Below are 15,601 nucleotides of genomic sequence, written 5' to 3'. Positions count from 1 at the left end.
TATATTTAAATAAAAGAGAGTTCGGAGAATGAGTAAAATTTAAGTTTTTTTTTTTTTTTTAAATGATAGTGTTATTATAAACTTGAGTGCACGACATTAATTTATAATTATTATCTTGTAATTTTTTAAATTATTACTTTTTAAAAAATGCCAATATTTAATAATTAAAATATATTATTTATAATTAATATTATAAATTTTACCTTATTCTCATTTTCTGAAAAAAAAAAAGAAATTAACAGATTAGAGGCCTCCAAAAACAATGACAAATAAAGAAATTAAATAATTTATAAATGTTAAACTTTTTCATTTTTATTATCTGTCAATTATTTTCTACATGTAAATTCTCACTTACTTTTTCTTACTTTATCTTTTGCCATCTTACTTCACTCAAACACTATACAACTTTATATTATTCTAACTCTCATGGCCAATTCTAATATAATATAAAGTTTAACAATGTTTATAATTAATAGCTAAATAACTTCCCCATCCAAATCTACATCATAAATAATAGGTTTTAAAATGATAGATTCTTTTTTTTTAAATATATATTGTATATATTTTAATTTATTATAACTATTATAATTAAAAAAATTAATTATTATAAAATATTTTTTTAATATAAAAATATAATTGATTAATTGAAAGTTTATCTAATTCAATTTAATCATTGCAGTCCGACAAATAATAGTGAATTAAAGACTTAGTTCTACTGTAATCTTACTATTATCTTATAATATTTTTATAATATGATAATTTTTATATTTTTAATATATTAAAACTCAGTAACTTTAAAATATAATATAAAATTTTTATTTACTTAAACTAATTAGTTAAATTTATATTTTTTTTGGGGAGAAGAATATCAGTTGTATAATCAAAATATGTATATGGCAATAAGCCGAAGTAAATTAATTAATTAAAAACATTATATTAGCAAGAGCCTCTTAATTAAATCATAAGAATTATGATGCTTCATTATCAATATGTTGTGTCCCTTCTCTCTCTGAGTAGAACCTTAAGGCCACCCTTAAGAGTAGCAGTAAGGCCAGGATCAAACCTTAATGCACCCTTTGGTTCAACAACTTCAATCTCAAACTTACTGGCTATACATACACCCACCATTTTCATCTCCATCAATGCCAATTCCTTCCCCAAACATGTCCTAACCCCACCTTGAAAAACTGGGTAGTTGAATGGACTTTCAGGACAAAACGCACCGTTTTCATCCACCCATCTTTCTGGCTTGAACTCCATACAATCCACCCCCCATATCTTCTCCATTCTCCCCATAGCATAAGCATGGTAAGTCACCCTTGTGCCCTTTGAAACCCTAGTCCCATCTGGTAATATATCATCTTCTTCTGCAAATTTGGAGTCAAACTGTACAGGTGGGTAAAGTCTCAAACTTTCATAGATTGCAGCATGTAAGTAATGCATATTCCTGATTTGGTCATAGCTGGGGAGTTCTTGATTAGGTGAGAGGACTTGGCGAGATTCCTGTTGGATTTTGACAATAACTTGTGGGTGTTTTGAGAGGAGATAGAACAATGTAGTCAAGGCAGATGCCATGGTGTCTCGGCCTGCTAGAATGAAGCTTATGACTATGTCTCTTAGGTATGAATCATCATTGACACAAGCCATGAATCTTGTAAGAAGATCTTGATTGGAGGAGAATGAGGCTAGTTTCCTTTTTTGTAATATGACTTCCATGGCAATCATGTTGATAACTTCAATGGCTTCCTTTAACTTTTTTTCATTTCCTATTTTGAAAAACCTCTTCATCTTCCACAAAAAGGGTAACGTTGCCATTGCTCTTTCTGCTGATATTTTCGATGCCAGGTCGAAAGAATCAGCGAAATGAGAGACTTGGAATGAGTAATCAAGGCATTTAGGGTCTAATCCAAATGAAAATCTGCAGATATTATCGAAGGAGAATCGACGAAAAGCTTCCTGCAAATCGAATACTACTTGTTGGGAAACAGAAGAAGAAAGTAAAGGAAGAAGACGGGATTTGATCTCTTGGGAAACAATTTCAAATGCATATCTCGTTATAGATATTCTGGCAAGTTCAAGACTAGCCATTTTTCTCTGAAACAGCCATGAATCTCCATCAACATTGAAGATACCTTTTCCAAGAAGATCACCAAGGATTGTGGAGAAAGGTTTTCCTTTTGGGTAATTATGAAATTTGGTCTTGAGAATGTGTTCAACATTAGAAGGGTTAGCAGTGATGATTGTGTTGGATAAAACATGGAGATGAATGGTTTGAGTGGGAGAGTTTTGGAGAAGATAAGTGTACCAGTCACTGAGGTTGGTGAAGGACTTTGACCAGGATGAAGAGACATAGCTTCTGCAAATTTCACAGCTGCACCAAAACTTGTGTAGTGATCTTACAGCTGCATAAATCAAGGTAGCTGAAAGAAGGATGACGACCGCCATGGGTGTGAAAATTGGAAAGAAGTGATGGGATTGGAAGAATGAAATGGCCGGAAACTCCATTAGTAGTGATGATGTAAAGCTCCAAGATGATTATGAGAAAGGTTGCTTCTTTCTCTTTTGGGATGAACAAAGGATATATTGCTGCACATGGAATGAGAAGAGAACATGAGGGAGTTATAAGAACACTTTGTACTGAATATCTAAGTGGAGAAATGAACTTCCACAACTAATTTTTTTATTAAAAAAAGTTCGCATAATTTTTAGTCAAAAGTTTTTTTTATTATTTAATTTATTTATTGAATTATAAATTTTTAAATTACCATTTCATTAAATAATTAAAAAGGACAATTGATGTAATAACTGAGATTTGGGTAAAAAAATGTATTTATATACGTACATGGTAATAATAATAATAATAATAATAATATATAAATATATATAGGGGAGAGGGAGAGGAGTGAACTGTGCCATTTAGGAGGAATGTAGATGGAGAGATGTGATGGATGGCCAGGATGCGTGTAGAGGGGGAGATGGGATGGACGACCAGGATGTGTAGTAGGTGGAGTATAAATAGGAGGAAGAAACAGAAAAAAAAAAAAAAAGAGAAAAGGGAAAAAAATGAGGAAAGAAAAAGGGAGAATCAGAAAGGGAAGGAGGAAGCTGGTGAAAGAAGATTCTAGAGAGAGGGAAGGAATGAGAAGAGAGAGCAAGAAAAGGAGGAAGTCGACGGTGCGAACTACGGAGGTGCGGAAAAAAGATGGAGACCGGAGATATGGTGAATTTAAATTTCGAATATAGGATGATGATAAACTATAGATTTATTTTTGCAAATGTTGAAAGAATGTATAAACAACAAAGAAAATAAAAATAGGAAATGGTTGATTGATGGAATAGGAGAGTAGAGAGAGATCATGACTGGCAAAACAATTCGACTGGGGTTATGAGCAAAGAAAAGTGGAGGAAGCCATGGGAGGAGAGGTTGATAGGTACGAAAATGTATCGTCTAGACAGTGTGAGAAACTAGAAAAGGAAGTAGAGGAAGTAAGGAATGAGAGAGTTAAGGAAAGGTTTTGGTTACGGTTAGAGGAAAGAGGATGGCGAGTGAATAGGTGTAAGAGAATTTGTGGGGAGGAGAGGTGAACTGGTACGGGAAGGGTGAGTTGGGAGAAGCAGAACACGTACGGGAGAATGGGAGGTGAAATGCTGAGAGAGAGAGAAAGACGAAATGTTGAGAGAGATTGATAATGATAGAGAGAAGAGTGCTGAGAGCCGGAAAAAAAAACACAAGAAATAGGGAAGAGAGGGACTGAGTGTGGGAACATTTGGAAAGAGTGATAGTGGCAGTTGTGATGAGGGGTGAAGTGAGTGGAAGAGAAAAGGGATTAAGATGAAGGTTAGGGAACAACGAGCGTATATATGTAGGGGTTGTGTGTGTGAGTATTTTTGTGGATATGTATTTGTGTGGATATGTGTTTATGTGGGTGTGCATTGGTGTATATTATGAAAATATGCTTGTAAATTTGAGAACTGCATGACAATGTTAGTTATTTGGTAATAACTGAAGTTGGAATGACATGACATGTGGGCCAAGTATGCATATATGTGGGGCATATTGAGTAGGGACGGGGTGAGGTTACATTAGTGGTGGTTGAGGTAGGGACATCGATATTGGTTGTCGTCACTTAGAAAGGGTAAGTCGATCGCCGATATTGGTGATACTTGGGGGTTGCAAGATTTGTAACAAGTTGAATTGCTGATGTTGGTGACGAAAAAAAAACAGTAACGTGTGTGTGTGTGGTTGGCCACCTGGGGTTCGAGTGGTGGAAAAGGAAAGAGTGGTCGCCGATACTGATGACGAATGGGGGTAACAGTGTGGGTGAGTGGCCGAATCAAGGTCGAGGGGATGATGTTAGGAGGTGACCACACCTAGTATTATTGACAATTGATCATCGAGGAGACATGGTAGTTACAGTAGAGTTAGATGAATAGTAGTGGGGGTTGGGGGTAGGAAAGAAAGCATGACCAAGGTAACGAGAAGGGAAAACATAGAAGAATAGACTTTTAATTGGGTTTTCATGCTATATTTGTGATTTAAATTTACTGTACTGAGTTGTATGTACTTATTCCATATTAATTATAGATGAAGTAGGACTGAAGACTGGATCGGAGTTGCAGGTTTTCAAACCTAGCGTATAGAGAAAACGGAGCAGAGTTTACTACTGGTAGAATGAGATAATTACGTATATGGTAGTAATGTAAATCATATATAAAAATATGGATTTATGAAATTCATAAGCTATTATATTGATACGTTTACAGTTAAGAATTTCTATTAGAAATTGAGTAATTGGTTACAGTACTTTTCTTTATGTGTATGATTGATTTAAAATGAGATATGGGTGTTCGGTATGCTAATGTATTTGAGACAATACTGTTGAAGAAAAAAAAAATGGGGTGTTACATTTGATTACTTTCTAAATTAAAAAATTATATTAGTAAGGTAGAATTTAAATATTCTCAAAAGAAATATAAGTAAAAAAAAATTAATCAGAACTTAAAATTAAGATGATAATTAATTTTAATAATTCGACAGTGTTCTAATAAAAGAGTTGTGTTCTATTTCATTCTTTGATAGAGATTTTTTTTAATTTAATAAATTTAACCCGTACAAACTTATATGATAGCATCAAAATTTTTCAATTCAACGGTAAAATTGTATGAATTCTTATTTATTTTTTATTATTTTAGTTATAGTTGTCTTTTTTTTTTTTTTGTTTTTTTCACCTTTTATAGATAGAACTTTTTATGTTTTTTTAAATATCACCAAATTCTACCTTTTACCATAAAGGGAAATTCAGTGCAGGCACATTCTTATATAATATATATATATATATGTACGCGTGTATATATATATGTATACGTGTGTGTGGAAATTACGTGTAACACCGGAATAGAAAACAACAACACGTTCATGCCCACGTTCTACAATTTCCAAATTTAATATTTAATGGCTGACAATGAAACCGACTAATCATATTTTGATTTTTTTTGTATTATTATTATGACACGTCGATATGAGTTTGACCAATCAACAACTTACACCACATATATATTTTTTAAATACCATAAATTAAAAAATACTGCTTTTTGGGAAGCAAAAGTTACAATATACAATTCCTATATATAATATACATATGGAATATTTACTATATATATATATATTAGTGTGTGTACAAAGACTAATATATATATATATAAAAGTGTAATATGGTATCGATAAGAAAATATTTGTGTTTTATAATATATTATTATATTCACATGTCATATTTTAATATTAAACAACCACATATAAATACAGAAAGATGATTATAAGACAGATTTTAGAATCTAATATTTTAAGTGATAATAAGTGTTTAGTGCATATTAAGGGAATCCCAATCCACTGAACTCGGGCTGCTGCGGATGTCATGCATGACCAAATTGGCTAAATGTTTTGTTTAATGGTGATTTAATTATGGTAATATTCAAATTACGTCACTGCTTATGTAATATATATAGATATATATATATATATATTATATGTAATTATCAAATATTTGAAGATATTTTATCATATCTTGAGTCTTTTTAGATCTTGATTTGAAACTTGAAACTCAAATTTGATTAATATTATTCTATTTGGATATTAGTTCAACAATTATTTAAATTATAGTTTAAAATTATAATACTCACTCTTGAAATTTAGTTCGAAATTAATTTTAAAATTAAAAAATATATAAAAATATAATTTTTAAAATTTATAAATTTTTATTTAATGTAAAATTAGAAGAAAAAAATTGATGATGAAATTAAAAATAATTTTAGAAAAAAATGAGCGAAATTTAGATTCGAGTAGTATTTTTGAAAGAAAAATAAAAAATGTGAGGTCAAAATACAATTAAAAAAAATTGTACCACGTAGGACCACCCAGTCAATAGCCCCGACGAACCGGAGCGCGTCACGTGGCAAGACACGTTGATTCAGTGCCACGCGGGAGGCCATGCTGGCAATCCGCGTGCCCGGGATCGGACGGCTCGAATGTGTTCCTGTGCGCGTGGACGGTCCGGATCGGTTCCCTCCTCAAGCGTGATCAGACGATCACGATTAAATACGATGAACGGTCAAGATTCATTTCTTCTTTAAATACGATCGTACAGTCGAGATCAAATCACGATGAACAGTCCATATTTATTTTTTTTTTAAACGCAATCGGACGGTCAAGATCAAACGCGATGAACGACCCTAATTTAAGAGAGACAAGTATAAATATATCACATCACACCAAACCCAAACCCTAGCCGCTAGTCCCTGCAGGAGAAGAAGAACAAGTCGCCAGAGAAGGGAGCCGACCGCCGCCCGCCACCTAACGCCGCACTGGAGCCACCTCTGACTACTAAAAAATGTAAAAATTCTTCTATCCGCCCAACATTTTATTTCGAACACCCCCATGGCCAAATCGAGGAAAAAAGGAACGGGGGATGAACTAAAAACCAAAAATCGCCTCCGATGAGCCCCTTCTCTATTTCCATTTCATGCAATTTTTTCACCATTGTGTTCACCATTCTATTTTCTACAGGTTAACTGAAGAAAAAGGCCCAACTGTGAAGGTGAACCGGCGAAGCTACTGCACCGAAAAATCCTACCGCTGATAAGTTTTTATTTTTCAACTTTTTTTGGCCAACCGATGCCCCCTAATGTGTTTTATCGCATGGATGGGTATAAAACCGGCCGAAATCGATCAAAATTGACCAAAAACGGCCAGTTCGAGGCAAATCACTGCCACAGGTGGCAGTGACGCCGTGCTGAAATTTCAAAATTGACCGAAAAAAGGTTTTTAACACCAGTTTTGGATTTTTGGGGATATTTTTGGGTACGTAAAGTATGTTTTAGTCTTCATAGAAAAATTCAGAAAACTCAGGGACCACTAGTAAACGTTGTAGAAAGTTTTATGTTTCATACACCAATTCGGGTAAGAATCTCTCACCTTATTCTCTGTTATAGAATTGAAGTCTAATTATTAATAATACGGTATTTTGCATAATTAGAAAGTTTCAAGAATTAATTACAGGTTATTAATGGAGCCAGAATCGATTATTTATTATTGTTGTTCTGTTTAACCGATTGTTTAATTTTACATCTTTAAATGCATGATAATATACTAGCATTTGTAAAATGATTCAGTTGTGTTTCCTTGATACATGTATTGTTTGTCTTACATTGATTTACGGTTAAATTGTAAAACTGAAAATTAAATGTAAATAGAAAATTGATTGGTTAAGTGAATAAATGCATGGTAGTCTTACTAGATATCCTGAAAGATGGTAGATAGACTGGGTACATAGAGAATCCTACCGTGAGCATCGCATCATATCGAACGGGTATCGAAAATTGATATTTTTAGCGTTTATATCGGACGGGGTATTGAAACGGCCTATTTCACCTTAATATCGGACGAGATATTGAAGGATAATATTTCTGACACTCATATCGAACGGGGTATGGGGACTGCCGGTTAGTTGATAAGGTTGAAAAATAGTTTACGCGTAGTAGGACATCCCTATGGACCCCCATGGATACTAGTAGGCAAATAAAAATAAAAATTTGTTATTTTTGCTTACTTGAATGTAAGATTATGATGTTGTTGAACTATTGTCTTTATAGGTCAGTTTTGGAAATCTTGTAACGGTAAGTATGCGATAAATAATTTTACTTATGATAAATGAATTTACTTAAATTAAGAGCTCAATTGGTTATTTTTATAAATTTTTACCAACCTTCTTTTTCTATATCAGTGAGTAGTATGATATTCTTACTGAACTAGTATGGCTCACCCATTCATTAACTATTTCAGATCAAGATGACCAAGACCCAAATCCCGATCAACAAGAGGATTGTGAATAGTTCACCACCCGGACTCCTTCAAAAGCTAATGAAGGTTGTCATAAGATGGTCAGTTGTTTACTTTTCATTTATTTCTTTAATTTTTGTTTGTTCTTTTAAAAGGGATATTCTCGTAGCCCTATTGGGTATTTTAAACTATTGTGTAAGGAATGTAAACCATACCTTTATTATTCTGCTTCCACATTCAATTCATGTCTTTATTTTATTTTTAGTTCTGGGTTGTTACAGTTAGTATCAGAGCTGGGTTCCTCGGAATTATTCATTACACAAAGACTAAAATACTAAATACAAACTATCGTCCAACCCTTGTCAAAAATGAGTACAAAGACCCGAGGAGATGAGATCCCTTACTGAACAGGGTAACTCGAGACGGGTCGCTTTGAGAGGATATCGATCAGCTATTCAAAATTTTAGAGAGACTCATCTCTGCCCAGTAGGCCAGAGAAAAGAGGAGGGAACTGTTTGATCCTCCACCACTTCCATAATATGAGCCACCCCTGTAACGAGAGGATCTAACGCCACCTCGATGCAACCCTGCTCCTCTGTCGTATCATCTGACACCATTACAATACAATTCGGAGCCCCCATCGTATCATCTGGCACCGTTACAAGCCACCCAGTCCCTCTCTAGTAACATTTGGCCCCTCTTCCACGAGACTTGGTTTCACCAATGATGGACTTGATAGAGATTAACACAAAGGACCTTGATATATTTCTAAAAATGAACTGGTTAATGACGTATCATGCCACCGTGAATTATTTTCACGAGAAAATTTGTATTTAACCCTCCTAACGAAGAGTCCTTTACAAGCTAATAAAGGCTTTGAATATTACTCCCTTATAGCAATTTCTTTATTACATAGCGCTTTAACTCGGTTATTTTCTCTAATTGGACAAACCTAAAAAAGAAATCTGCATTCTAGAAATCTTGATAGTCCGAGACTTCCCGAATATATTTCCTGATGAACTTTCCAGACTACCAGTAGACAGGAAAGTTGAGTTCACCATAGACCTTCAGCTTGGCACGCAACCTATCTTAGTTTTTCCTTACTGCATGAGTTATGTAGAGATGGAAGAGTTAAGAAAATAGATCAAGAAATTGCAGAATCATGGGTTCATCCGACACAATGTTTTTCCTTGGGACGTTGGAGTCACATTAGCAAGGAAATGGGAAGCGACGTTAGGATCATGTATTGACTACAAAGGATTTAACAAGATCGCAATTTAGAACAAGTACTCCCTCTCCAGGATCGATGACCTTTTTGATTAGTTGCAGACTGTCTAGATCTTCTCTAAAATAGACATGTGCTCAAGTTACCATCAGGTAAAGACCAAGGCAGAAGACATTCCCAAAACAGCTTTTCGAACCAGGTACAGATACTATGAGTTCCTGGTCATGCTATTTGGACTAACTAACGTAATAGCCATCTTCATGGATTCGATGAACAGGATTTTCAGATAATTTTTAGATCAGTTTGTCATTGTATTTATCGATGATATCTTGATCTATTCAAAATGTAGAGAGGAACACGCTCACCATTTGACTCAAGTTTTGTAAGTTCTTAGAGAAAAAAAGTTGTATGTAAAGTTGAGTAAGTGTGTCCTCTGGCTCGAGTTGACTACCTTCCAAGAGTACATCATATCACGGGACGGAGTGTCAATAAACCCTAAAAAAATTGAAGCAGTGCTTGGTTGAGAGAAATTGACCTCGGTCAAGGAGATTTGTGGCTTTCTAGGGATGACAGGTTATTACTGCAGGTTTGTGAAAGGATTTTCTAGCCTAGTTGCTCCTTTGATTCGGCTCACAAAGAAAAACGTCAAGTTTGAGTGGAGCGAGAACTGTGAAATGAGCTTTTCAGAACTAAAGAAGCGGTTGACTACTGCACCTGTGTTGGCCTTACCGAGTGGAACAGGTGGATATACAGTTTATAGTGATGCCTCCTACCCGGAGTTGGGTTGCGTTCTGATGCAACATGGGAAGTTCATAGCCTATGGGTCCAGGTAGTTTAAGAGTCATGAGAAACACTACCCCACCCATGATTTAGAACTTGCCGCGATTATCCATGCATTGAAGACTTGGCATCCATACTTGTCTGGGGAGACTTTTCAGATCTATACCGACCATAAGAGCTTGAAGCATATATTCACTCGAAATGATCTCAACATGCGTAAGAGACAACGGATAGAATTCCTCAAGAACTATGATTGCAACATCTTGTATTACTCAAGCAAGGACAACGTGGTAGTCGACGTACTCAGTAGAAAAAGTGCAGATATATTAGCTTACCTAATGGTTTCAAAATGCAGGGTAATAGGGGCCACATAACAGGTACGACTTCAGGACTTGAAGAGAGTTACATGTTTGGCCCACCTGACTGTTCAACTTGAGTTGATCTAGAGAATAAAGGAAGCCCAATCTGCCGATTCCACCCTAGCAGCCATCGAAAAAGATGTAGAACAGGGAGTAAATTCAAAATTTCGAGTCTCTGCCGATGAGTTGCTCAGATTTCAGGACAGGATATGTGTTCTATGTGACAGTAGGCTAAAAAGAGACATCATGACAGATACTCATAACTCAAAGTTTGTTATGCATCCCAGAAGCACTAAGATGTATCAAAGTATGCGACCCCGATTTTGGTAGAACGGGATGAAAATAGAAGTGACCGATTTTTTTTCTAAGTGTTTGGTATGTCAGTAAGTCAAGACAGAGCATCAACGCCCAAGTAGGCTACTTCAGCCATTACTAATTTCAGAGTGAAAGTGAGAATACATCACAATGGATTTTGTGATAGGATTGCCTAAGGCACGCTCGTGATATGATGTCATTTGGGTAATTGTTGACCGACTCACCAAGTCTTCCCACTTCTTGGCCATCAAGATAACCGACCATTTGGACAAGCTAGCAAGAATGCATATCCGAGAGATAGTTAGGTTACATGGAGTATTAGTGACAGTAGTACTGACAGGGACCCCAGGTTCACTTTTTGGTTCTGGTCTAGTTTTCAGTAAGCCATGAAAACAAAACTATCCTTTAGTACCGCATTACAGTCTTAGACAGATGGACAATCAGAAAAGACGATCCGTGCACTGGAAGATATGCTGCGAGCTTGTGTTATTGATTTTGGGGGCCATTGGGATGATCATTTATCCTTAATAGTGTTCGCCTACAATAACAGCTATTAAACAAGTATGGACATGGCTCTATGCAGATCACCGATATGTTGGAAAGAGGTGGGTGATAGAAAATTGTTTAGCTCAGATCTTATGGAGGAGACTACAACCAAAATAGTTAAGATTAAGAAGAACATCCAGACGGCGCAGAGCAGACAGAAGAGTTATGCAGATACACACAGAGGAGAGATTTGGAATTTGAGAAAGGCGATCGAGTATTCCTTAAAGTAACTCATTTCAAGAGAATCAGTACGTTTAGCAAGAGGAAGAAACTAAATTCCCAGTTTATTAAGCCATTTGAAATCATAGACAGAATTGGTACTGCCGCTTATAGACTGACACTACTTCTAGAACTATTCAGGATCCATAATGTGTTTCATGTGTCTATACTACGCAAGTACAACCCGAGCCCCTCTCACGTCTTGGCCTATGAGCCCCTTTTACTCCAGGAGGATCTGTCCTATGAGGAGGTACCGGTGGGTATTGTGGACCGAAAGAGCAGAGTACTCCACAACTAAAAAATCTCATTCATTAAGGTCCTATGGCAGAATCACACACAGAGAAAGGCCACATAGAAGCTAAAATCAGACTTCAAAACCCAGTATCTCCAACTATTTGATTGAGTGAGAGAGAGATAAATTTAAACGACCAAATTTCTTTTAATAGAGGGGAGAGCTGTAATACCCGAATCCAAAATTTGGCTCGGGATTAATTTTAAAATTAAAAATATATATAAATATAATTTTTTAAATTTATAAATTTTTATTTAATGTAAAATTAGAAAAAATAGGTGGAGAATAAAATTGAAAATAATTTTGAAAAAAATGGGTAAAAATTTGGGTTCAGATGGTATTTTTAAAAGAAAAATAAAAAACTGGGGGTCAAAATGCAATTAAAAAAAATTACGCTACGTACGACTGCCTAGTCAGCAGCCCCGACGAACTGGAGCGCGCTGCATGGTAAGGCATGCTAACTTGGTGCCATGTGGGAGCTCACGCTGGCAATCCGCGTGCCCGCGATCAGACGACCTGAATGCGTTCCGACACGCGTGGACGGTTCGGATCTATTCCCTCCTCAGGCGTGATCGGACGGTTGCGATTAAACGCGACGAATAATCCAGATTCATTTTCTCTTTAAACATGATCGTACGATCGAGATCAAATCGTGATGAACGGTTCATATTGATTTTTTCTTTAAATGCGATCAGACGGTCGAGATCAAAGGCGATGAACGGTCCAGATTTAAGGGAGATGAGTATAAATATCTCACATCACACTAAACCCAAATCCTAGCCGCTAAGCCCCCGCCAGAGGAGAAGAACCAGTCGCTGGAGAAGGGAGCCGATCGTCGCCCGTCGCCAAGCTAGAGCCACCTCCGACCGTCAAAAAAGGTAAAAATTCTCCTATCCACTTGGAATTTGATTTCGAACACCTCATGGCCAAATCGGAGTAAAAGAAACGGTGGATGAACTGAAAATTATGGGCAAAGCCTGGCGGCACAGTCGTGAAAAAAATAAAAATCGCATCCGATGAGCCCCTTTCCGATTCCCATTTCGTGCGATTTTTCTACAATTATGTTTACCATTATGTTTTCTACAGGTTGACCAAAGAAAAATGTCTAACCGCGAAGGTGAATTGGTGGAGCCGCCGCACTGAAAAATTTTGCCTCCGTCAAGTTTTTTTTTTTTTTACTTTTTTTGGCCAATCGAGGCCCCCTAACGTGTTTTTTCACATGTATGAGTATAACACCAGCCAAAACAAGTCGAAAATGGCCAGTCTGAGGGAAACTATTGCCGCAGGTGGTGGTGCCATCGCCAGAGCACGGCGGTGCCGCCGTATCAAAATTCTGAAATTGGTTTGAAAAGGTTTTTAACACTAGTTTTGGATTTTTTTCGAATATTTTTAGGTACGTGAAACGTGTTTTAATCGCCGCAGGAAAATTTAAAAAACCTGGATACCTCTAGTAAGCGCAGTAGAAAGTTCGGTATTTCGGACACCGATTCAGGTAAGAATTCCTCACCTTATTCCTTATTATGAAATTGAAGTCTAATTATCAATAATACGGTATTTTGCATAATTTAGAAAGTTTTAAGAATTAATTATAGGTTAATAATGGAGGCAGAACTGGTTATTTATTATTATTGTCCTGTTTAACCGATTGTTTTATTTTACATCTTTAAATGCATTATAATATACTGAAATTGGTAAAATGATTCAGTTGTATTTTTTTGATGCATGTATTGTTTGTCTTGCGTTGATTTACAGTTAAATTGTGAAACTGAAAATTAAATGTAAACAGAAAATTGATTGGTTAAGTGAATGAATGAATGGTAGCGTTACTAGATATCTTGAGAGATAGTGGATGGACCGGGTACATAAGAAACCTTACCGTGAACACCAGATGGGGTATCGAGGATTGGTATTTTGGGCACTCATACCGGACGGGGTATGGGGACGACTCGTTTCACCCTTATACCAGACGTGGTATTGAGGTATTATATTTTTGGCGCTCATACCGAAGGGGGTGTGTAGACGGCCGGTTAGTTAACAAAGTTGAAAAATGGTTCGCGCGTAGTGGGATACCCCTATGGACCCCTATGGATACCAGTAAACAAATAAAAATAAAAAGTTGTTATTCTTGCTTACTTAAATATGAGATTATGATGTTATTGAGCTATTGTCTCTATAGATAAGTTTTGGAAATCTCACAACGGTTAGTATGCAATAAGTGATTTTACTTATGATAAATAAATTTACTTAAATTAAGAGTTCCATTGGTTGTTTTTATGATTTTTACCAACTTTCATTTTTTATATCGGTGAATAGTGTGATATTCTTATTAAGGTAGTGTAGCTCATCCCTTTATTAATTATTTCAGATCAAGAGAACTAAGATCTAGATCCCGATCAATAAGAGGGTTGTGCATAGTTCACCACCCAGACTCCTTCAAAAGCTAATAAAGGTCGTTCTAAAATGCTCAGTTGTTTACTTTTCGTTTATTTCTTTGATTTTCATTTGTTCTTTTAGAATGAACGTTCTCGTAGTCATATTGGGTATTTTAAACTATTGTGTAAGAAATATAAACCATAACTTTATTATTCCACTTTCACATTCAATTCATATTTTTATTTCCATTTCAGTTCCGAACTGTTACAAAAATGGAGATTTCAATTTTAAAATCGCATAATATGTATTATAATGTATTAAAAAGAACTCTATAAACAAAAATGTCTAAGCACAATATTTCACAATGAATAATTATCTTTTACATAAGAGGGCTAATTAAATAATATAAAATTATTTATTTTAAAGCTTAAAAGTGGTTTAATTATTATGTTTATTTTTTCATAATATATCGGTTAAAGTATAAATAATTAATTAGATTTTTTTTTTTCAATTTATACTTTTTAAATAATTGGCTCAATAAATTATTTATTATGATAGCTAAATTAAATATTTAAAAATCTAATTATTTATTTTTATTAAAAATTAATTTTGTAAAATTTTTAATTAACATGTACTTATATTCACATTTTTAACCTCGTAAACGTTTTTATGTTATAATAGAAGTATTTGATTATCTTATTTTTTATTAATTTAATAATTGATTCGTATAATTATTTAAGAGATCTAATTCGAAAAACAATTACTCAAGCTACGACAGTTTTAGAATGATATTGCACAATTTGAGCGAGTAATATTTTTAGTTTCATAAGTGCAAAAAAATTCTCTATAATTTTTCTATAATGAGTAATATTCAGAAAAATATATTATATATTACTCCTTCAATATTTCTTAATAAGATATAAAAAGTAAAATTTTCATTAAGTTTCTTAGGAATGATCTTAATTATGTTCTATTTTTGTTTCAATTAATCAATTTAGAACAGACGTAATATTAAGCATTTATTTGCATTGTCAACATCTCAAAAGCACCAACGTTTGTGATGATAAATCAAACTCCTGATGGATACACACTTAAACTTTATGAATCTTTGAACTGTGATTTGTGTTTTTAATGTATGAACTCAATTAAAATTACGATAT

General features: G+C 34.8%; 1 pseudogene; it reads right to left on the bottom strand.

Moving 5' to 3' along the window:
• Positions 1 to 793: 793 nt before the first annotated feature.
• On the bottom strand, positions 794 to 2,630 carry LOC110817182 (cytochrome P450 94C1 pseudogene; annotated as a pseudogene).
• Positions 2,631 to 15,601: the final 12,971 nt, after the last annotated feature.

This window comes from Carica papaya, chromosome 2 (assembly GCF_054855325.1).
Source record: "Carica papaya isolate Zhongbai chromosome 2, ASM5485532v1, whole genome shotgun sequence".
NCBI lineage: Eukaryota > Viridiplantae > Streptophyta > Magnoliopsida > Brassicales > Caricaceae > Carica > Carica papaya.
Note: the sequence above shows the minus strand (reverse complement) of the source record. Positions and strands in the feature narration are given on the sequence as shown.